The sequence below is a fragment of the Plectrocnemia conspersa genome, unplaced genomic scaffold (assembly GCF_051122295.1).
Source record: "Plectrocnemia conspersa isolate PC_06_02 unplaced genomic scaffold, ASM5112229v1 ptg000005l, whole genome shotgun sequence".
Lineage (NCBI taxonomy): Eukaryota > Metazoa > Arthropoda > Insecta > Trichoptera > Polycentropodidae > Plectrocnemia > Plectrocnemia conspersa.
In genome coordinates, this window is record NW_028277169.1 from 19,496,472 (window position 1) to 19,521,512 (window position 25,041).

A 25,041-nucleotide genomic window follows, 5' to 3' on the forward strand; every position below is an offset into this window, starting at 1 on the left:
TTTACTTATTATCTTATTTAGATAACTATTGACAATTTTATTTTAATATTTTTTCATTAGAAATAGGATACATAAATAAAAAAAAAATTAAGATAATCTCAACTAAAACTATAGATTGTTATATTATATATATTAATAAATATAAAAATTATTTCATTATTCTGATTTTTATAACTTTTATATATTTAAAGCTTATGCTTTATCCTATTTTTTATATTTTAAGTAATGGGTATTATTATTTTATTTTTCTCAAGAGTTTTCGAAAAAATATAAATAAAAAACTGTTTGAAATATACGTCATGTGATTATAATAAACATTATGTAGATATCTTATATATAAAATAATTATAATAATGCAGTATAATCTTGTAATAATCGAAAAATGTAAAATATATTTGTACTGTTTTGATTTAATAAAATTATATAATGTTTGTATATTGTATTTTAATATTTATTGTAATAAAAATATTACAGTATATTCTTGTATATACTTATATATGTAATTTTTTTTGATGTTCTGATTTTTGCAAAAAAATTGTCAATATTTAAGCATATAAATTATAATATTTACGGCAATTAAAACAAAAATTACTGTCTATAAAACATTTTTGTTCGGAAATTTTTGATTAAAAAAAAACTCTGTATAAGCTTCCAAAAATTTTTGCAAGTTGCCGATTCCCACTTGGAGTTGTTTTTTCATATCTAATTAATATAGTTTTAGATTATGTAGCACTCATTATTTTAGAAAAATCAATAGATATGTATATAATTACAATAAGTGGTAATTATCGCTTTTCATTGATCAATATTGTAATTTAATTTTTATTATCTACCGTTAACGTTCCGAGTGAAAAATCACGTAATGAATCGGACGCTAATGAGTCTTGTCCCTACCCAAGAGTCTCAAAGCTTATTTTTGACCCCAAAGGTGGGCCAAATTAAAGAAACGTGCCCGAATTACTTATTAAGGCGAATTTCCGGTCTTTTATTGTAGAAGGCGATATTTTTTGATAGCTTTACGGGACGTTAGCGGAATCGAAGAATTAAAATAAATTGAAATTAATTCTCGTGGTTGTGGTGTGGGAATGATGTAACAGTATGAAAAGAGGCTTGTAATATTATTGTATTGTAGTTCATTTGTATTGTAAAATATGTATGGATTATATATCGAAATATTTCGATGTGTCAGAAAGCAATTTTCGCCAATCAAAAAGCACTGGGATAAACAATTTTTGTTGTGTCATTGCGTTGATTGATGTGCGCTATGATTTTAGGTTGACTGAAAGCTATAAATTTTCGATTTGCGATTTTATGCGTTGCTTGTAGAATAATATGTAGTAAAATCAATCTGAATTGTCAGATCCATTTTATTTGTGAATAATAAAAAATAGAGTAGATTCATTTATAATATACAACCTTTCTTACCTTAGTTCAGACGCGTATTGTTTTTTGTTACTGAACACTATGTTAGAATGCTCCATTTGTTACATTTTTACTACAAAATTGCACATCAAAAATCATTAGTTTATAATAAATAACCTGCAATGTAAAACTTAAATATTGAAACTGGCTTCACTGCTTAGATCTTAACGCAATCCTTAAGTTAATTTATTATGTACTAAAAATGTTTAACCTCAATATTATTTTATCGTATTTTTCATTGATTGGCATTAATTATGTTATAATTCAGATTTTGTATCTTATCAATTAATTTCTCAAAAGTCTGTTTATGTACCAAGTATAGTTTTGCAAAGAAGATTTTATTATATGTATATTGTAATATTACATTTTTTACTATTTACCTTCAAACATATACTGAATTTTGGAATTTCAAAAATCATTGTATTATTATTAATATGTAAAATATAATTGTGTGGAATATTTTTATTTAATGTAATTTGCTTAATAAAATGTGATTGTGTTTCGTGCACAGCATATTAGTTACAGGGCATATGCATGTCATTAATTTATATTCATAATAATAAATACATTTTGTATGTACTTTAATATCAAATATTAAAATTTATATTATATACATATTTTAGTCAGCACTTATTATTATTTGAGAATAGCATTAATAATATATTTTATAATTCACAATCACAATAACGTTTAATACTATTTAAAAATGTATCAAGGATATTTTTGACATGGTTCGTTTTACAAAAAAATCTTACTATTTAAATAATTTAATGTAGAAAATAAGTATGTCGTATTATTATTGTATTTAAAAGTGCAATTAAAATCGTACTATCAAATCGTAAAATCAAAGGATGCTTTTTATGTATATATTAAAATTGATATAACATTTTTCTTAGGAAAAAAATGTTTTACTTTACCTTGATTGTTTTATAGGAGAATACCATAGTTTTGAATATATCTTAATTATAATTTTTATTAAATTACTATTTGTCATAGCAATGTAAAAGTTTTCTAAAACAAAAAAATAAATAGCACGTAGGCAAAATATAGGGGAGGAATATAAACATTAGGTAACAAAATAAATATAAGACCTTCTAAATTGTATATGTAGTCTTTATTTTTTATTCATTAATAAGTTATTATAAAACCTATACAAAAACAACGTGAAATAATCTAAAGCAACTTTAGAAATCACATGAATAGATACATGGTGTAAACATTGATTCGATATTTTTTTTATGTAAAAAAAAGTATTTTACATATTATTTTTCTAAATAAAATTTAAAATGAGGTGCTTTTTTTAATGCTCTAAATATAAAATATTTTTTTTTTTAAATTTGTCTTTTTTAAAAAAAAATATTTGGTTAAATTGTTTGCAAAAATTTGAATATATTTTTTTCAAATTGCTAATTTTTTTGATAAATTCAATATAATTTTTCTGATATTTATAAAATGTAAGTCAATGTCATAACTTAATTTACGTGTAAAAGTTTATACAAAAATAATAACAGAGGCACATTTTTTATAATACGTAAAATCTGTAGATTTTAACTATTATTTAGATACTAATATTTTTTTTGTTTTTACATTATTTTTGTATTATTATCAGAACATTGTAGCTTTGTTAAGGGCTGTAACCACCAACATATTTTTTTATGATTTTAAGGTAATTCTAAAAATCATTTCGAAGACGAACAAGTAAAAAAAATCATCCCGTCTCGAAAATAAGGTTTTACAATGAAATATAGATAGTTAATAATTGTAAACCATAATTACATCCTAGCTTGATTTTATTTTATTTATTTGTAAAGGTTTAAATCACTTGTTAAAAAAATTCGAGATCATTCTAACAACCATTTCAAACCAACGAAAAAAACCCTAACATATCTTTAAAGTATAGCCTAAAAATTTTAAAAAGATCTCAGGATTAAGTAATTGCGTTAATAATTGTCATTATTTTATGTATCAGTTATTATCACATCCGTATCGAGATGTTAATCAATCGTAAAAACACATAAATAAAAAAATAGTACTTTTTGTGTGGAAAGGATGCGTTTTGCACTGCAAAAAAGCTATTGTTATTTTACCCCTTTGATAACGATCTGCGCAGTTTTACTTTTAAGGCGTTAACACATTTCGTGGGTGTGCCTAATAACATATGAAATTGGTTCGCTAGCATCTTCATATGCGATTCGCCATAGCTCTCTCGAACCTGCTGTATAACATATATATGTAACACTTTGTAGCAGAGAAGCAGCAAGAGACAGACAGGAGTGGACAAAAGACACATCAGTAGATAGTTCAGTATTATCACAAAATCACATCTTGACAAATCACAGCCGATAATAATTTAACTCGACACTCCAACGAAAATCCTCTTTCTCCTACCTGAGAATGACAGATACATTTTTATATATAAATGATATGTTATATATGTCTTATAAAATAAACTTTTCTGGCATTAATAAATACTGAAATATTTTTAAATCACAAATTAAATTTTAAATTGTCCAGCATATTCACAAGAACACATCACAGCAGGCAATCATTTAACTCGACCCTCCAGCAATAACTCTCCGACATTTAAGATCTGTCATTTTAACTCCATCACCAAATCTTGATTATTACTATATATATATGTTGATAAAATAAACTCTTACTAGCTTTTCTGGTGGTTATTTTGGCTGTAAATTCACACCCCTTCAGTTTTAAAAGCCCGAAAGAAACAATAATATTAATGTAGCTGTTAGTATTAACGTAGCGCTAGTATTTGGTTCAAATAAATTAAATAATATCATTTCTGAACGTTGGTCTGATTTTATATTTATATACCATTGATTCAATATAAGCTATTTCTAAAGCATATGATGCAGTCACAAGAACAATATATTTTGAAGCAACATTAATTTTTGATTAACTAATGAAGGTATATTTTCAGCGTTTTATACTTATTTACGTCTTACTCCTGGGGGATAATAAAATTATTTCGAGTTCAAGTTCTTTTCACAACACCCAGCTCACATTTCAATTAACCGAGCGATGCGACATAATGTTGACTAATATATGGATATACTAAAGAGATTATATAAGTAATTCTATGCCATTCCCTACCATTAATTAATTACGTATATATACGAATATTGTATATATAGTCAATTATAATAAATGGCTCATGAGATGCCAAGGCCATTAATTGAGCTTGAAAACACGTGTATATGTACACATAAATAAAGAGTTAGAGAATTTTCGTGTCGCTCCATCTAGATTACGAAACTTGTCGCGGTAAGAAGGGCCGCTTCTGGTAAAGAGACCGAATCTCCCCTTTTCCATTTCACACCGCAAAAACAACCCCCGTTGACGCACCCGGATATCTCCGGAGCTCCTTTTGTCCCTGATTCTCGCCTTCCGGTACCCCTTCGTGTCTATTTTTATTCAGCAACGTCCAGCTGTAAATCATACAGATTTTTCGCTAAAAATCTAGATTGCTTTTGTGTTGCGTCGGGTATACTTTTCCCCCTACTCTATTTCTTTCGATGGTCGTTTTGTAATTTATCATCGGAGCGGATGTATTTCGAAGCTGTGCGCCCCTTGTACGTTGGACCAATTCCAAGCCGGTGGCGCATTGTTCCATTCTGGCATTGGTATGGCAATTGATATCTAGTGAAAATTGGGCACTGATACCTCAGTTTCAAGGTATATATTATAAATAACGGTTGATTTATGGCCCGAACCTGGCAACGGTAGATTATTGATTACCCACTACGAGGGACACTGCTTAATACTATTATTAATAACACTTCAATGGTTCACACCCAATAAATTTGTATTTATAGTAGTATACATAAGATATATATGTATATATAGATATATATATATATATATATATATATATATATATATATATATATATATATATATATATATATATATATATATATATATATATATAGTTAAAATATACATATTCAATTTGAAGCTTTAAGATATTTACTAATGGTCCAAGATTGCATATCTAATAAATTTTTATATTATAAGCTTTTGTAATAATTATTTTAAGAATAAAATTCACAAACTAATTATTGAAAAACTCATTTTTAAAAAAAATTTAACCACACAAAACCTTTCTCGATAAGATACATACTTAATGTTTGCACCAAGCAAAAACATACATAAGTTTTTACTACAATAATTCATAAACCGACAGTTACAGTAACTCTAGTTTATCATTAACTGTGAGCACTAATAAACGTTAGACTTCACTCACCCGTTTTATTTATTTATAATTTTACACATAGCTTTGGACCAGAGCTGTAGAGAATCACGGAGTAAGTTCAAGTTTGTTCTCTTACAATTGCATTGTGAAGTACTTACTTAAGAATTCAAAGCTTCACTTTTGTAATACAAACACAACTTCAATAGAACCCTTTACAAAGAGAAGCAATCTGGTCGGATGACATAATGTACAAAAAAACAATGCTAAGTATATTATGTAATTTCATCAAAGCTTTTGAAGGAAGCAATAACGACGTTACAACTGCTATTTTGCAACGGAATCTTCCAAAGTAATATAAATTACGTGATTCGAATATAGCCTGGACGCTGTTCACGTTAACGTAAGAACAACGTTAAACGCTTTCGAAATTCTGGCGACGTACAAAGCAGATGTTGACCGAAGGAAACTTTATACCATAATATGTTTTGAAAAACACATAAACACACTTGTTAAGTCATGTACTATATGGAATATGTTATGACATCATTAGTTTAATATAAATAATGCATCAATAAGTGTGTTATCTACAATCTAATAACAATATCTTCTATATGTATTTGTGATAAACGGGTATTTATCATTCATTAAGTCGCGTAAAGAGAAAATAGTGTAGTAGAACTTTCATTTCTCCTTTTTAATTTGATCCTGGCGATTAATATCAAGTTATTTATCTGTTAAAGTATCGTAATTAGTCTACTAAAAATATAAGTCCTGTAAGAAAAAAAAGCGCTTTACAGATTTTACACAGCTACATAGCAAAAGCACTTAAGGAAAGCATAGACATTTATAAACATAGAGAATACAATTTTCTCGGCACTGGTAGCAAGTTTTTGTATGCAAATAAATATGTTTTAGACTCTATTTGGTATTTAAGAATTTTATTTAGAGATTTAAAAAAAATAAAGACTATAATAAAAATATATGGCAGATCAAGCTGCCAGTTGTGTTTACAAAATCTGAATAAAGAAGGTGTTTATATGTTAATACACAAAATTAATTCTTATAAAAGTGAAAACATACATTAAGCAAATGCAATATTCTTAAAGAAAAAAATTGGGTTAAAAATAATTAAAAATATGATAAATATTATTAAAAAATATCTTAAAAAATTACATGAAACCATTTTCCAGGCGCTGACCAAAAGGTTTTGTATGCAAATAAATATTTTTTATACTCTATTTATTTATTTCATAATTATGATATTAAAAAAATAAATACCATAAAAAATAGATGGCATATCAAGCTGATAATTATTGTGTTTACAAAATCTGAATGTATTTGATAATAAAAAATAATGTGGCACTTTATATTGATAATTTTACTATAAAAATAAGCAAATACTGTATAAATTAAATAATTAATAACATGCAATACTTATTAAGCTAAAAATTTACATCTAGTGTATTTCTAGATCAATGGAGTTTGCCTAAATAATAACTAATGTATATAAAAAAATCTGATTTCAGTTTTTTAAACATTAGTTTTTTAAACTAGATTATTGAGTGTTTCACAATTTGAATTTAAAAAAAAAAACAAAAACTTGATAGCAATGTCTTTTATTATAATTTTATAATGGCAATACAAGGAACTGTGTAAAGACTCAAAATATTTGTTATCAATGTAGACGAGAATGATTAAAAACGTTATAATTGTAGTAACAAAGGCAAGTTTGTATTATTAATATTTCATTTTTTTTACATGTATTCATTACTGATCTTAATTGTAACCTTTACCTATATGCTAATGACACTGTAATTATTATTAATCAAAAAAAAGTTTGTTATGAAAAAAATATATGAACTAAAAATATTAAATATTTAAATTTTTGTGTTGTGTTTCGATTGTTTTATAAATATTTATATGTTCATTTGTTATTTGTGTTAAATGTGTTCACTTGTTAATTATTGTATTAAAATTGTGTTGTGTTCAAAGCAGCTGAAAAAAGAATAATTTTAACATTTGATGGTGTAAGTATAATATAACTGCTTTAGTGTCATAGTTAATTGGTTTGACATTTAGTTTTCTAAGAATTTGTCCTAAAATTTTGTAAGTAATATGCTTATTAGGTAACAGAAAATGTTTGTTATGTATATAAATATAATATGCTTACACACAAAAGCCTAAGTATAGAAAATTCATGGAAATCATACAATTAATATCAAACATATATAATACATTCACTACATACAATTTACTGTCATATTTTTCTTTAATAACAACAAGTAAAATATTTTGAAACGAGTGTACGAAAGTTTCAAAGTCTTTGTTATATGTATGTAAGGTCTTAATCTACGGTCTTTTTGAACCGATGAAAAAGCTTTTCTTTTTACAGTTCCTGCAACAAAGTGCAAATCCTACGCCCCTAACACAGGCGAGCTACTCTCTTTTTCACTCGATACGAGGGATTTTAATATCGTGTTTCTTTCTAGGAACACGTTCTATCCTATATCTAGATTATTCCGCCCAGCGCTCTTTTCATAGCTACTTTTAAAAACGTTCTAAAAGCTAAAAATACGTTCTCTTTAAGTTAAAAATACATACGTTCTTCTGTGTTACGTTTTACACACAGAGTCATAGGTAATAAATATAATAATATAGATTTGCAAAAACAATGTTTAAATATATATGTATTATACAGATTTTAAGTTATATTTTTAGTAGGTATAGAAAATATGATCTAATTATAATAAATAATAAAATTAAAAAGTTTTAAGATAATTTTCAACGTTCATAAGCTGCTTAAAACATTTTGAGAGCAAACGATTATATAAATAAAATATTCTTAAATACATGTAGAAATTTATATGAAACAAATAAAATAAAGAATAAATAAGTTGAGCCCAGATTTAAAACCATTAATCAATTATTTAATCTTATACGCGCTACTAACTTAATTTGCTATACACTGATCTGTGTTTCTGTTATATTAGTCTTGTACATTGCATTGAATTAAAAATGTAAATACTACAATTGGATCTTAATAAAGGTTTTTATTCAATGAATATATAATATATGTTATAAGTTAAACCATTAAAACTAAAACTTAGTTTCGTATAGTAAAAGTTTCGATATGATTTATTTTGACTTTTTTATTTTAAACCAGATATTTTTTGTAATGTCCAGATAATATTTAAAAATATTTTTTTTTATATAGAAAATCCACGTAAGTCGAACTTATTACCTAAAGCTATCATTAGGATATTATGTTACCTATAGTTCGATGGTCTCGTGTTTAAAAACAATTAATTCCTTCAACGTTTAATTTGATTACATACTTTTGTATTGAAACTATGTAGTTGCACGGAATAATACGTTTCGTATAATCCAACTTTCTCGTATGGAGTACAATATTCTTGAGCAACTAAAACGTGTTCTTTAACTATCCTAAAACTCGACATGTTTCGTGTAAAGCACATGTTTTATAGATTAAATTTACAGTCGCATTGTAAAAAGGTTAATTGTAGTACACGAAATACGTCATTTAATTTCATTGATATTTGAATGGTTCAAAATTAATATACAAGTTCTGTTGATTGTGTTTAAAAGTTTTTTATTAGTATAGCTATTGTTTCATATAGATGTATAAGAATGTAAGAAATTTACATTAATTTATGAAAATAATTCAATCAAAACTTTAAGGCGCCAAAGTTTGTTGGTACGCTTATTTGCAAATCAATGAAGCGTTAATTTTAAATTTTGCATAAACAAGACGCATTTTATAATGAGAAATGTCATTGTGTGTCTAAAGTTGCCGAAAATTGCTTTATTAAAATTTATGTATTAAGTACACATATTAATACATTTAATATTAAATTTTATAATTATGTAATTATTATTTACAAATTTTAAGATGTCCTGAAGATGGCCTTATTTCTTCTCTTATATAGTTAGCTTAAAAGAGAATTATTTTCAACGTTATCCTTTTCTAATTGCATTCTAAGAAGATAGGCAATGATTTTTCAGAAAATCTGCTTAGAACAAAGCTACATACAAAATTATATAAATATTGTTATGTTATAACGATGCGATTTTCATTGATAGGCAAATGGTTTATATTTTATTTTATTAATTTGCAATAAAATACTGTATAAACAATCATTGATCTCGTGTCGTGTTTGAATGTAAATATCAACAATTACTAATATTTTCATTATTATTTGTTTCAGGTACGTCTTTTTCGTCTACATCACCTTCATTTATCAACACGTAAGTTGATTATTATTCACTTGCTTCAATAACGTTTATATAATTAACATGTTCCCTTTTGCTGTTGACTTGTATTATATAAATTCTACCCACTGATTGAACACCCCATTCGAGTAAAAACACAGCGACACGTGTCGGAACTAGGGTTGTCAACAATTAGATTGACATAATTATCCCGAAAGCAGACTTACCTAGATCCAATCACATTTGTGTCGCATAATTTAGGAATTCAAAACAAAAAGTAAAATATTTTTACTGTCTACATTAGACACATCATTTACACTAGGACTAGATTTTAATTTTAAAACATAAAAATAATAATTGTAATAGTTTTACCTCATCTATATGTGGTACAACTATTACAAAGGGTCTTTCTTTGTGGATTAGCTTTAATAATGTCTGGATTACTATTCATTAACAACAAATGAAGGACTTCCTTGGGGATTATTTTCACTCTTATAACAGAAATGTCGTTTTTATTTTATAAAAATATAAAGCATCAAAAAAGTACTATAGTCTCTATTAATTTAATTTTATAATTGTAGCTATTAAGAACCTGCAAATAATGTTAATTGTAACTTTAATTTTAACGTACCGATTTGTAAACATTTTTGCAACATGATTTAACATATGATTTTTTAAATATTTCCTTAATTACTGATCCAATTTTAATGAAATTTAAAATGAAGCAATAAAATAAGGGTAAAGGACGTTTAACATCTGCCGTTTTTTTGCCAGTCAGCTTATCGCCGACCGATTAATTATTCTTATCATCGCTTTAATTTTTTAACATTGTTTTTTATTTTGTTATTCTGTAAACTATTCTCGTTTTATGTTATATAATTTGATTGAACAGCACTGTGTACATCCATCGTGCATATATCGCATGCATAAATCCATCGATTTTTTCAAAGTATCCTTGCAAAAAGGATTGTAAATTTTTTAAAATAGAATACAAAAATACAAAAAGTATCTAAATAATATAAAGTCCAAAATATCTTAAATAAGTTATATTAAAATATTGCTATATAACCATATTATTTATTCTTATTATTTATAATTTGTATAAATTAATTTAATCCTACATATTGAGATTTAAGAAGATATTTAATATTAATAAGCAAACGAAGTTACTAGAAAAGTAAGATTATTTTTTTATAATCTTACAATATTGTCTTGTTTCTCTCAATTGTTGATGAATGATCATTTTTGGTCACGGCAATTTACGGAAATTATATGATCTGTTTTTATCTATACAATGTTTTCCTCTATTATGTGGTTTTTCCGCATACCAATTATACACATTTTATTACTACATTCAGATAATCACTAATTTATTAAATCCGTTTATTTTATTTAAATACCTATATACATATAGCAATGTCTGTTCTATTATCAAGAAGAAAGAATCACAATATGGTTTCATAATATTGCTTATTTATGTATTGTGTAGAATTATTTTACATTGCGATATAATGAGGAAAATTTTATGGTTAGATTTTGCCAAACAATTCGATGAATTGAATTTTCTCAAACAATAAAAAAATAAACAAGTATAGTTGACCGAATTATTAACTAAAAAAATTACGTAAAAACTTAAGCTTTGATAAAAATAATTAATCGGCGATGAAACGTACCTAAATCCTTATTGTATAGCTCAATTTTAAGTTTTATTAAAATTTTTTCAATAGTTACGGAAATAATATTAAAACAATGTATTTGCAGGGTGAAATGACTAAGACATTAAATACGTTAACTGACGTTTTATAGTTTTTAATGAATAAATCATTGGCGTTTTATTGTAGAATCAGTGAATTTTCATTTCGACATATTTACTGGTCGGTTAATTCTTGTTTAACTGAAATATTTAAGTTTTTAAAATTTTCATAGTCGACGAAAGTTTATCTAGCTATGATCTAATGTGCTGCAATGGACATATTTAAAGCTCTTTATTGTAAGAAGCTGTAATGTCGCTGAAGAACTTTTTAATTTATTTTTGTATAATAATTTGTAAGGAAAAAATACGAAAGGTGAAGTACAATTTCTAATCTCAACTTATATTTTTATGATAGTGAGTTGTAATTGAGACGTCCGAAAAGTTTTTGTTACAGTAAATTCTAACGATATCCATTAGTATCCCTATATTTCATTCCACCGATGACACAATGTCGTAAAACTTATAGATTAATTGTGAGTGTTCGAATAATTGTTTGGAGATTTTTATTTGTCTCATATTTTATCACTAACACATTAAGATATTTATTGCGTTTATTTGAGGTTGATAATAGTAAGTTAAACTCTAAAATTTAGTAGTCTTAAAAGTTTCGAAAACCATTTTGACTCAAAATGACAAAGGAAACGTAGTATCGAATGTGTAAAACCGCTTATTCAATGTAGATTGCATGTAATTACCATGTCCCGGAAAAGTTTAAATATTTTGGCAACCCTAATCGAAACAATCTTGAGCGCGTAGCAGTGGATTTAAAGTGCGGTACATATTGTGTCTTAATAGTGTTTGCGATCCTTTTGGCGTAGTGTCTTTATGCGTTCCGGAAGGCAGGAAACAGAATGCGGAACTATTCGCCGGATGTGTACCTGAGCCGGAACGACCCTCACGTACGCGGAGCGATTCGCGAACGTGAGGGCCCTCGTGATTATCTTACGAGAAAGTGAAAGGAATCCACGGAGCGCACGCATAACACGCCACTAAGCCAACGACAATTTTTCGCTTGTATCGCATGACGAGGGTAGGATTTCTGAGGTGGATCAACTCTGAAAAAATGGGTGTAGGAAGAGGGTGTAGAAAAAATTGTAGTGATTTCGGAGAAGCGTCGTACACAAAAAAGGCAATTTTACCGTAGAAAATATCACAATATGCATATACATATATTATTCACTATATTAAAAATAAAGTTAATATGTCCTGCAAGGCTACGCAAATACATCATAATGCTCTAACATAATGCATAAACATATGTGTCACATAGTAGATTTTCCAAAATAAGATATACGCAGCTTAACTTAATATTGGTAGTTGTTTTAGTAAATATTTCTCTTTGCACACATCACAAATATTTTATTAAATTTAGATCTGGTCTAAATCAGTCCAAAACTTTTAATCCTTTTGCGGTATGTTACTTCCTTGTTTGAATAGAATGATCGCATGGATCATTTAATTCGATCATTCTATAGTATATTTTCCGAGAGGTGGTAGAGAAGCTGGCAGAGGGATGTGTGAGTTCATGATAATATGTTGTCCGTAGGCGGCAGGCTTCTGCTGGTCTCTTCGAGCAGTGGCGTAGCCAGTATTTTGTCAAGGGTGGGGTTTTTTCAAGAAAAAAGGCAATATAATTTTTGTAATTTATATTTAATGACTATAAAATCACTGGCTGCGCTCCGCTAAAAGGTTCATACCTCTTGGACCCCCCCCCCTTCACTACGCCACTGTCTTCGAGTGTCTTCTGGTGACTACCTTCTCCTCATCGGAGTCCAGGCTAAAGCATCCAGGGCCACAAAGCTTGCTGACCAATCGCAAATATGCAGCGATCATCCAGATAATCTCTGCCTTACAAATCGACATTCGCTTGATGGGCATTGTCCAAGGTCGTATTGCATTGCAACGGAAATCTTGATGATCCAGTGATTTATTATATCCGTGACTATTTCGCAAAAGAACAAAACTTGTGTTATTTATGTGGTCGTAACAAGGGTCGTATGGTCTAAATCCTTTCCGCTATTGTCCTGTTTCCTTTTTGATAGATGATCATTTTGGAAACAGTAAATTAACGCAAGTTTTGAGACAAAGACCCGTTCAATCTGTGTGTGTTCGCCCAATAATTGGGAATTTGGTATTATAATTTATAAACAATAAATATAACTTTACTTTTCAAAAATCAAATAACTTTTTTAAAATTGCTTATTACTTAATGTTTATTTTATAATAATATAGCAGAAGCAAAAGCATAAAAAGTTATTATATCATAGAACAACTAACGATGAAGCAATGCATAATAAATTAAACTTTACCTTGTAAAACGGGGGTCCATTATTACCCAGAGAGTATACATGCAAAATTTGTATCGAATATGTTATTCTATTCATTCAGCGATATCGACTTTTGTTTAGCTTTTCCAAAAACATAGGTCCATCAAGAGTTTTCCTTGAAATACAAGACTTTGCTTAGCTAGCATTTAGATAATATACAGCGTTGATAAACAAATGGGGATGTTTTCATGTTGTGATTCCAGCTGTATATTTGTATGATTTTTTTATATTTAGTAAGAGTTTATACAGCTGTTAAGGCAATTTTTTCAAATTAAGAAGTTTTATTTTTCTTTAATGTCGTAGAACTCTATCAATGCTATCCAGTAGATGCTACGTCAAAAATAACCATATAACATACTAAAATCATGTAAATTAAGATGTTTATTTTTACTTAAAAATAACGAATCATATATTTCAAGTATTTAATAGTCTTTTTATTATTCTATTATTCTGCTTGCATTCTAAGACTAGTAAGTTTTATACACATATTTCACTTGAATTATCAATATATTAATACTTTCACTGTTTAGTATGAGATATTATGGTGTTGCAATTTAGTTAGAAATCTGATAAGCTGATTTAATTATTCTATAAATAAGTATTTTACAAAAACGATTATTCCAAAGAACTTGAAATTTTACCAACAGCTCTTGTATTATAGAGTCATTGATTCTCTCCTCTTTTTAACACATACTAGGCATTCTTTTTTAGTACGACATTTGAATAATTTCAGTGTGTATACACAGCTGGTTAAATTTAGATAAACATCCACGTAAAAACCTGCTAGCTTTCATATTTATTCATATAAAATTCAGCTATCTAAACGAATGGCGACAGAGCATCACAAATTGCTCTCCCCAAAGAGGTTATTTTTTAATATCATAATCTACGTTTTTCTCTTTGCCGCCTCACCTTATTTGGGATAGAAAAAATGTTAATTTGACACGGTTTATAGTTATTTTTCCTTTATACACAAGTTTGGGCGCGTAATCTTTTATTCATGCGCCATTAAATTTTCTCGTCTCTCATTAAAAAAGCGTGTTTGCTTTAACGATGGCCGTTTTTGAAAATTTTCAATTATACCTACGGCGAAAAGTTTAACCTTTTTGAGGTTATTTTGCTACCTTATTGACTTTGACTGTGATTCACTGGTTTTGAATGCAAATAAATGAAAGTTTAGTTTGATTTGTGAATATATTTCAGCACATATAAAATATTTATATATCAAACGTATATTTCATCTCAATTAAAAAAAATTGATGACCATTTAAATTTTAATGTTTTGATTTCATTCAGAATGAGAGTATGTGTTTTTTTTTGTTAAAATTGGGGTTTTATGAAAATCACCGGGTTTTCGCACATGCTCCGGCCCAAAAATGCGTAGTCCAATAGTCAGGCGTGATAAATATTAAATCTGCAAACGAACCACGCCTTTTTCTATTTTTACCTGAGGGGAAAATTTTTTGTGTAGAAAAAACGTACGGGTAAAACCCAACATGAAAATTCACTCGCATAATACCCAAGTAAATATTTATGGTCGTCTGTTTTGGACGCGAACTAAATAACGATGGCTGTCGAACTTTCCGCTTTGGGTGTGAAAGTCAAAGTTTGCGCAAAAAATATATACAAAACATTAACGCCTCCCGATAATTAGTAATATTAGTATTAGAACTTTTTATTATATACCATATAATGGTATAATACGGGAATTAAAGCAGCTTTTTAAAACTAAATAGTACAATTGTATTTTAAGCAGTTTTGGTTACTAAACTCTAGAGAAAAAAGCATTTTGTATCCTGTGTCAATTATTTGTATTTATTATTTAAAACAACCTGGTAGGTCTTTATTTCATAGTTTAAGAACAGAGGGTAAAATATAATTTACAATTTAGAATTTATTTAGTGATTTTAAAATATTTTATTTTTTAAAAGTTTTATATCGAGGAGGTGTGACTTTGATCTGCCGTTATCATACGGTGTTGGTTTTCGCTGGTGTATCGAACTGAATTATTGTCGGCTGTGATCTTGTGATTATGTTGAACTATCTGCTGATGTGCCTCATGATGTAACTCCTTGGGGTTGATTTTATGGAGCGTCTTTCTCTATCTGCCCCTCTCTCTTTTCTTCCTTTCCTCTTTATGAAAAGTGTCACATTGTATATATTGCTGGTTTGAAACAGCTGTGATAAATAATAATGTTAGCGGGCCAATTGCATCGTCTCTTAGACTCACCCACGAAATATGTTTACGCATTAAAAGTAAAACTTTTAGATAGTCATTTTTGGCGATCGGTAATAGAGATAGAGAACAATAGTTATTTTACGCATGGTAAAACTCATTGTCTATCGCGCATCCTTTCCAAGCAAAAGGTAGTTTTACCAGTACATTGGTATCTCGGGACGTTCCGTGAAATATTAACAATTATTAATGCCCTGAGATCCATTTTATTGTTAGGCCATACTTTCGAAACGAGTTAGTATTTTTTTGTTTGAAATAGTGAATAGAATGACTTCTAAATTAATTGTGTAGGTTAAAACCTGGACAATATTATTCACCAACATGTCTTTCAATTAGCTACTAGTTTGATGTTTACTTATTTTACCTTCATTTCGTCAGTTGATAAAAATGCTTTGTAAAACGTTTTTTTGTATTATTTTTTATGAACATTAAACGTAATATATTTTATTTAAATTAATAAAACGACGAGCTATTTTTGGAACCCGTATATATCTTAGGATAATAACGCACAGTTTTATAAATATGATATAAACAAAGCCTACAACAAAAAGTCATTACTCTTAATTCAATAAAAAATATAATAAAAGCATTTAAAAATATGTTATAAAAAATTATATTAAAAATAGCCTTTTTAATTTAAGAACTAGATTAAATTTCTTTACCTTTAATTAAACAGTAGCCAATTTAATGGTTCAGCTATAGTTTATAATGATCATCCAAAACATAGCAATTTTATTTACTTTTTAAATCATTAATTAACAAATGTCAATATATATCAAAACCATGTTAATGTTATTTAATATGTCATTGCTTAGATGTAAATTTTAGTGTTGTGTTTATACTGATATTTAATTTGTAAAATATTTTTCTTAGTTGCAAGTTAATATTTATAATTTTAACTACAAAGCACTTAAGTTTTATAAGAGCATTTGCGAACTATAAATATAATACATACAATTTTTTGTGAATTTATTAAATAATAAGCAATTTTATATATACATTAAAAAAGCTTTCACAGCAAGTATTTTTTATCGTATATTGATAGTTTTATAGTATTAAGAGATTAAAGGTAAAGGTTTCCAATGCATCGCTTTTATATAAATGGATGACAAAGCGATACCTTGATCCAAAGTCGTAGAGTACCTCAGTATTCATTGAACTGGAAAAAAACAAACCGATGCTTCCAAAACCCTGAGCTTTGTGACGCAGAACCGTTTCTATTTGTAATAGAAATCTTGAAGGTAGATTAAAGTGCTTTTAAGATCTTACTACATTTTTTGTAAATCGTGTTTATTATAATGGATACATTTAATATTGCTATAAATCAATAAACTTAATTAGTGATAAGTCATAACAAATTTGGATTTTGATACATATATTATATTTTTTTCTTTACATGAAAAAAGTAATATACAATACAGTGTTATAGGGTGGGAAAGAAAAACACACGAACAGGCAATAAATCTTATTTATTTCCTTGTCATGCAAACGTATGTAATTATTATACAATTTATTTTGGTATTTTTTCAATCGTTTTTCGTAATGTTGATTTTTATTATTCGGTTTTGCCGGAAATATACATATTCTTACGTCGAAATATGTAATATGAGATTCTTTCGCAAAATTTATTTTATGCCAGATTACATAAGCAGACACACAAGAAACATTCCATACGCGGCACTTAATTCCGGACCGGGAGTCTTTGTGTGTATGTTTTTCGAATCTCATTTCAATACCATTTGGTCCTCGTGCGTCGTGTAGTATAACGGATAGTGAAATATAAATCCCCCTATGAAGTTGTCATTTCTGGGTTACGTTTGACAGTGGGAAACGTCCCCATCGCCGGTCCAATATTTGACGAAGGGTAGAAAGGTTACCTAGGATCTGGCTTAATATGGAAAATGTCCGAATCGGAATGAGGTATTTTCGCACATGTGGAGGCTTTAGTGGACTTGGCACGGGATTAAACTATTGCCAATTACCAGATGTAGACATAAGAGTACATGTCGGGTCGGTTAGGATTTTGTGTCTCTCCGATAATATATTTGTCAACGTTGCTTTCCTTCTTGAAATTCGGTAAAACTTATTCAGAAAAAATCATCCTTTCTATAAATATATAGAGGCAATCTATAATAATTTTTTTTGAGAAACATTTTTAAAATGTAATAAGATATAAGCATTATATATACTTATGAATATCCATATTATTTAAATTGTCATTTAATATTTAAGTAGCAAACAAACGTTTTAAATATAAAAGTGCCGTCTAATACCATTGTAAAAGTAATTCCTTAAGAAATGATATACTGAGATGAAAGCAACATCAAAATGAATTCCGCTAATTTAAAAATAATCGACAATACCAATTTAGATCTTTATTAAATCTTATTTATCACTAAAAATAATGAAACTGTCTTAAGAATTTATAATTCAAATAAATTTTAAGTTATAATAATTTTTGCTTGTTAAAATTTTTAATCAGGCATTATGTGTATTTATTTATTATTGATAAATTTTATAAAATAATTTTATAATATTATTTGTTATGCAATATTTGTACCTTACCTTAAAGGTATAAGTGTGCAACGTGTTTCACTTTCATGCTGCATTTGTATTATCATTTGTCATGCCATAAAAAGTCACTTTTCCCCTTCGTGTTTCCTTAACCTCGTGATAAATGATTTATACGTGCATTGCATCATAATAAAGTCCTATAAACTTCATAAATATGTAGCTTATAAAACTGTCAAGTCAAATCACAAGATAATACTTATTTTTAAGGTATCACTAGTATGTTCACGTTTCCACAATTTGTTTGACTAATCTCCTACGATGATACTTTAACAGCTCGTAATAATAAGCCGTAACTGTCAAGGACTGGATTTTCAATATTTAAAAAAATACGGTTTTCTGAAAAGAATAAGCATTGCATAAATCTTTGAAAGAAATGAGTGTTTTTAATAAGCCCCTTTTGGATTTATGGTCACCGTGCAAATCCGTTTGAACGCCATTGTACGGCGTCGGCACTGTCACCGTGAAAGATTAATGTGCTTTAATATGAATCGCCGTAATAACGGCCCACGGGTAAATATGCCAACGCCGAAAACTATATCCCGAACGACATTTTTTTAAAACAACCCCACGTCCCTTCCGGCGTAGGGTTTGTTCTGCCTCATTCGCTTTGTATGTACTACATTGTACTGCGAATATGTCGGACGTAGAGAAAAGCGACGAGGACATCGTTCTCATTAAAAATAATGTCTTTATATGATACTTGTATTCTTTGCTAAATTATAATTAATATGAATATCATTTACTTATAACGTATGAAAAGATTTTTTCCTACAATTATACGATAATTTAATGTATTTATAAAATTGCCTAATTATAAATCAGGCGTTAGTTTTGTAATATTCATTTGAAGTAAGTACTTAAAATAATAAAAAATATATACTATTCATTTATATTATTATATCCATGTAACAAAGCCGTTACTATAAAGTGTTATTGACCAATGGGGCAGTAGTGAAAGCCTTTGTTCATAAATTAATATTAATTATAATTCCAATCGAACATTTCTGATTAGGTATTCCTATTGCTGGCTTTTCCTAATCTCATGGATGAATACCAAGGTAATTAATTAAAATCAAGCTAGGTTGTAATTTATGATATTGATTACTTTACTTCAGAGCTTATGTAGTTTAGCGAAGTATTTTTGTGTATTATATTTAATTTAAAAATCATAATCATCAGTTAATGTATCCTAAAAATGATCAAATCTTTTATAGAAAAGTTTATAAATATTATATAGCATAAAACAAATTTTATCAATAGAATTTCAACATATTTTTATTAAATATTAAAAACTTTTTGATTGTCTGTATGAATACAGCGATTCGTAATCGTTAATCGTAAGTATGATAATAAATATTTAATTAGTAGCTTTAAATTCAACTATGTCAATTCACAAAATACATATTTTAAAGCAATTTTAATTTATTACATATTTATAATCACAACTAAATGTATATACGGAATTTAATAAGGTTAGGTTTGTCATGGGTTATTATTAAAAAAATGGTCGTACCTCGGTTGCTCAGATGACTTGACTCGCTTATTTCAACGACCGTAAACAGTTAACCTATGGCAGCCGATTGTCAAAAGAATATTTCACCCCTTCAAGGGATTCTCAAGGGTCCAAACTGGGTCCTCTGCTCTTCACGTTATTTATTAATAAAATAAATACAGTAGTTACAAATTGAAGTTTTTTTTTGAGGGCAAATAAATTAAAATTGTTTTGCTATGTTGATGATCTCTCTCTACAAAGTAATTTACATTCTCTATGGAGATGGACTTTCGTCAACCGTCTTCTTATTAGCTTAAGTTTGAGTACCATACTGTAGCATTTTCTCAGTTTATTCCTACGATCTCGGTTCGTTTCAGTTTGAGAAATTTTCATTTAAGATCTCGGAATCGCTTTTGATAGCAAGTGGAGGTTCTCTCTTCACATAAACGACGTATGTGATAAATCTTGGATTTATTATGAGAAACGCATTTGTGTTATCTATGGCACTTTAATTAGACATTTTTGAATCAGGATCTCTAATTTAGAATTCCCGAATAAGGAATGTTTTTGAGATGCATTCATAAAAATAAATTTGGTTATTATCTGTTCCTGTATCCCAGCGCCTTTCTTTCAGAAGTTTTCGCAGGAAGTTGTATGTCGCTAAGCATTTATTTAATCTCCTAAAATGTGCTGTCTTCGAGAATCGCAATCGCGTCCTCTTTTGATGTCCGTTGGGGCTAGGACGTCCACATTTGCCGATTCGCCATCCGGTTTCCTAAAACGCATTAGATTAATTAAAAAAGGTTTTAATATTTTATTTTTTATTGATTTCCTTATTTATGGATTTAAGTGTTAGTTATTACTTTTTCCGTTGCATACAATTTATTTACCTGAACATATTTAGAAGTATCTTAAGTGCTTTAGTGCCCTGTCAAAGTAAAATTATATTAAAGGATAAAACTTTTACCTACTTTTATATGCCTGTTCGGTGTGAAGTAGCGCTAATAATACTATTTTTTCTAAATTACAAGACATTCAAAGTAAAGCTATTGTATAAATATAATATATAATACATCTTTTTATACCAACTTTAAAAATTGCATATTAGCCCTAAAATTTAATGAATTAATTTTAATACCAGTAAATATTATAAAAATATTTCGCGAAATCACACTAACCCACTAGTCTCGTGTATCGGTGACTACGAAAAAAACATTAAATTTAAATACATCCATAAAATATCAAAGCACATATTGCTTTAGAGGTTAAAGACAACATGTCAATAATTCCAGTACTACCTATGTACTCTAATTTTCACTATTTTTTTCCTCCTGAATTTTAATTTTTTTTTCGTTTTAATTTCAAAAGGTTTTTTATTTTTTCCCTTAATTATAACCACATGCGATTAGTTTGTATTCTTATTTTTTATTAAATTTAGCTAAGGAATAATTGTAAACATGAACATATTTATATATTATATATATTATATAATTAGTATGTCTGTAAAATTATTTGTATGAATAAAATAAAACAAATAGTTTTTCACGTTATATTTGCTTTATTTGTTAAGATTAGGTTTGGGTTTAGTTAATTTTTTTTTAAATATCATAGTAATTTGTTAAACAATGTGACGTAACAACTACGTAAATCACGTGGAAATATTCGTACCAGATCATTCGTTTGTGAACAAATACGATTGTACTGATATTGAGCAGTGAAATTGAAAATCAATTGTTTGATACAATAAACTGGCTGAGTTAATTTGTTATATTTAATCTAGTTAAACTAGAGCGATTACTCTAATATTTCGATAATGCAATTCTAAATGCTTCTATAGCTCTACAATATATAATTATAACGTCGAATCGAATATTCAGTACATGACGCGATTGCATTATTTTCTTTGGTTATGATATATGGCAAGTTTGTGAGAAAAAGGAACGCGGGTCTAAGTTGAGCGCCGCTGAAAGTGTGCAGCACAATTTTAAGTATTCTGCTCAGTTGCGATTTGAAAATGGGGGAAAATATTAGGTCGCTGTCGGACATGTAGAGGTTAACAATGCGCTTTTGAATAATAAAAAATATATTACTGCAGTAGAAAATGTATTTCTAAATTGTTTTAAATCGACAATTCTGAATACGTTTAAAATAATATATATTTAAGTCATTTGTAACGTAGATAGGTTCGAATAATTTATTATGCCATATTGGTCACCAAAAAACTCTTTTACAGGCTTACAAATGCATTGAGGTCCATTGTGACTATGTTACAAAATATTTTTATAATTTTTTTTCCATATATTATAAGTTAAGCAAGAAATAAAATACTTATTAATTAAATTTCTCTTACATTATGATGTGGATTTTAATCAAAAATAATATTTCCTTTAGTAATAGATATTAACCTTAAAAGAAAAAAATATCAAACTGATTTTAAATTTTTCATTCGGAATATCTTTTTAAATTATAAAAAGTCTCGTTTTAAATTAAAATTGTTTTTTTATCCTATTTTGTTCATTTTTCTAGATTTATTTATATCCCCCGCATTTTTACGAGCTCTCTGTGAAATGCATTTTTCTGTGTAATAGAAAAGACCGGCCAGGAGAAATGAGACGAAACGGTCTCCGATACGTAATGAGAAAAGTTCTCGATTTAAATAATTTTCGCATTTGCAACGACGCATTAAAATTGCAAATGTTTCCTCTGCAAATGCTAACGTTCGAACGTATTGTGACGTGAATTAAAGCTTACAGTTCCCAGCTTGCAATGGCTTTTATGGTTTTACTTTTTTTACGTGAACTCTCCATAGTGCACCATTTCACAATCATTAATTTAAACCCCTTTATAGGTGCTTGAAACAATTTTATTTTACGTTTATTATTATTTTTACTAATATTCTAGGTAGTTTATATTCAGCTATATTTAAGATTAGCTTATATAAGCGACCTAACAATGATATGTACAGGGAAACCCAAAAAAATACTTTAAAAGTTGTTTTGTATTATATGGCGTTGTTAGCTTCACATGAAGTTCACGTAAAAAAACATATAATTCAGGTCACGTAATAATACGTGATTCGTAAACCAATTAGTGATTCTGGGTTTTCATGCATAGGTTTTTCTTTAATGACGTACGAATTTTCATCCTTCTAGTCAAGCGCTTCATTGTAACAAACTTAACGAAAAATATTGTATCATTCATACTATAATATTTAAAAAAATTATTATAGTATAAATGATACAATAACACTTTTTGTACATCGCCAATAATTCATCGCGACAAAAATCCAGGTAAATTAAATTTGTAATGATCGATCGAATTTATAATTATTTAATAATCACTAATTTTAATTTCCCAAATACGATTGGAATTAAAAAACACTAAGATCCATATGAGATTCGAACCCAGGTCTTTCAGGTCAATAGTCAGTGACTAATACCACTTGTGTATTGTTTTTTACCATAAAAAAACGACAAAGTTAGTGTAGCAGCAAATATATGTTTTTATTATGATCTAAAAAATATAAATAAATAATAAAACATAATTTTATTGATATATAACATTTTTTATTCAAGGTCTTAAATCACAAACTTGATAAAATATTATGTATTTTTTTAGTTTTGGTATATCACACATAAGTATTAGGAACCGTAATAATAATAATAATTTATATAAAAATATATTTTTCTACTTTGGGATCTAGAAAATGGCACAAAGAATAAAAGCCACCCCAAAACATAGACAGAAATCATGAGAGGCGTGGGTCGTGGGCTTCTCTCAAGGGATGTGTGACAGCAGAGTTTAGGCACCACTTGTCTAGACTAACATTGCGCCTTGATCATGTTTATAGTAACGGTGCCATAAAAAATATCTGATGCCGCCTTAGTCATAAAACGACATAATATTAGTTATCTAGGAAAGTTCTAAGTAAACTTGAAACTGTTCAAAGTAATTTATTTATTTAACAAATAATAACATGTTACAAATTCAATGACTAATAAATGTATAAAATACTTTGCAGCACATTGAAGTAGTATTATCATTTTTAAATATATATATTTAAAATAGCTCATCCCATTAGTGTTTCGGTTTTATGTACTAAACTATAAAAATCTCATTGCTTCTCTCCGAATTTTACGAGCCACTACTATATACTAGTGACAAAGAAATCGATCGAAGGTGTTTACTTAACTCTCGGCAGATATCTATAGATTCGTGCTGTCTAGTTTATTTTCCAGTTTTATTACTTTCTTTTTGACTTTTGTGTTATTTTTATACGTTTTTATTGCTCTTGACACAACAACAACTGTGATCAAACTTAAGATATTCACTCTGCTCTGTACCTCAGCGGTGAACGGACGCATCCGCGCCTGCTCTCGCTGCCGTTCAAAGCTCCGACCCCCCACCCGCGACCATTTGCAACAACTACGACGCCAGAGACATTGCCGGCGCGATGAAGAAGACGCTTACGCGCAAGCGTGCGGTGGGTACGTTAAAAGCGTACCTATCGCCATCAGCAGAGCATGAATGGCAGATGCCAAAGAAAACTGCAAGACCCTCTACTGACGCCAACCTGTTGCCGACTTCAAGTCATAACAGGTATGACAAACTCCCCGAAGTTGCCGGGAGTAAACACGCAAGAGTGCCACCTGTCATCATGGAGGTGGTTGGCACACATCTCCAGACCATCGACCTCATCAAGTCGATGACCAAATCAGGTAATTTTACCCTCCGCTACACCGGAAGAGGTAATGTTTCCATCCAGTGTGCGACGCTTGAACTACGAGCGACCCT

General features: G+C 28.5%; 1 protein-coding gene across 13 annotated transcripts in view; it reads left to right on the top strand.

Moving 5' to 3' along the window:
* Positions 1–25,041, top strand: part of LOC148235052 (uncharacterized) — a 398,703-nt gene that overhangs the window by 177,320 nt on the left and 196,342 nt on the right. For 2 of the 13 annotated variants that reach the window (XM_088185412.1, XM_088185418.1), the window contains exon 2: positions 9,862–9,901. The exons of the other annotated variants lie outside the window; for them this stretch is intronic. The gene's annotated coding sequence lies outside the window, so the exon portion shown is untranslated. The remainder of the gene's footprint in view (positions 1–9,861; positions 9,902–25,041) is intronic. 13 annotated transcript variants of the gene reach the window in all.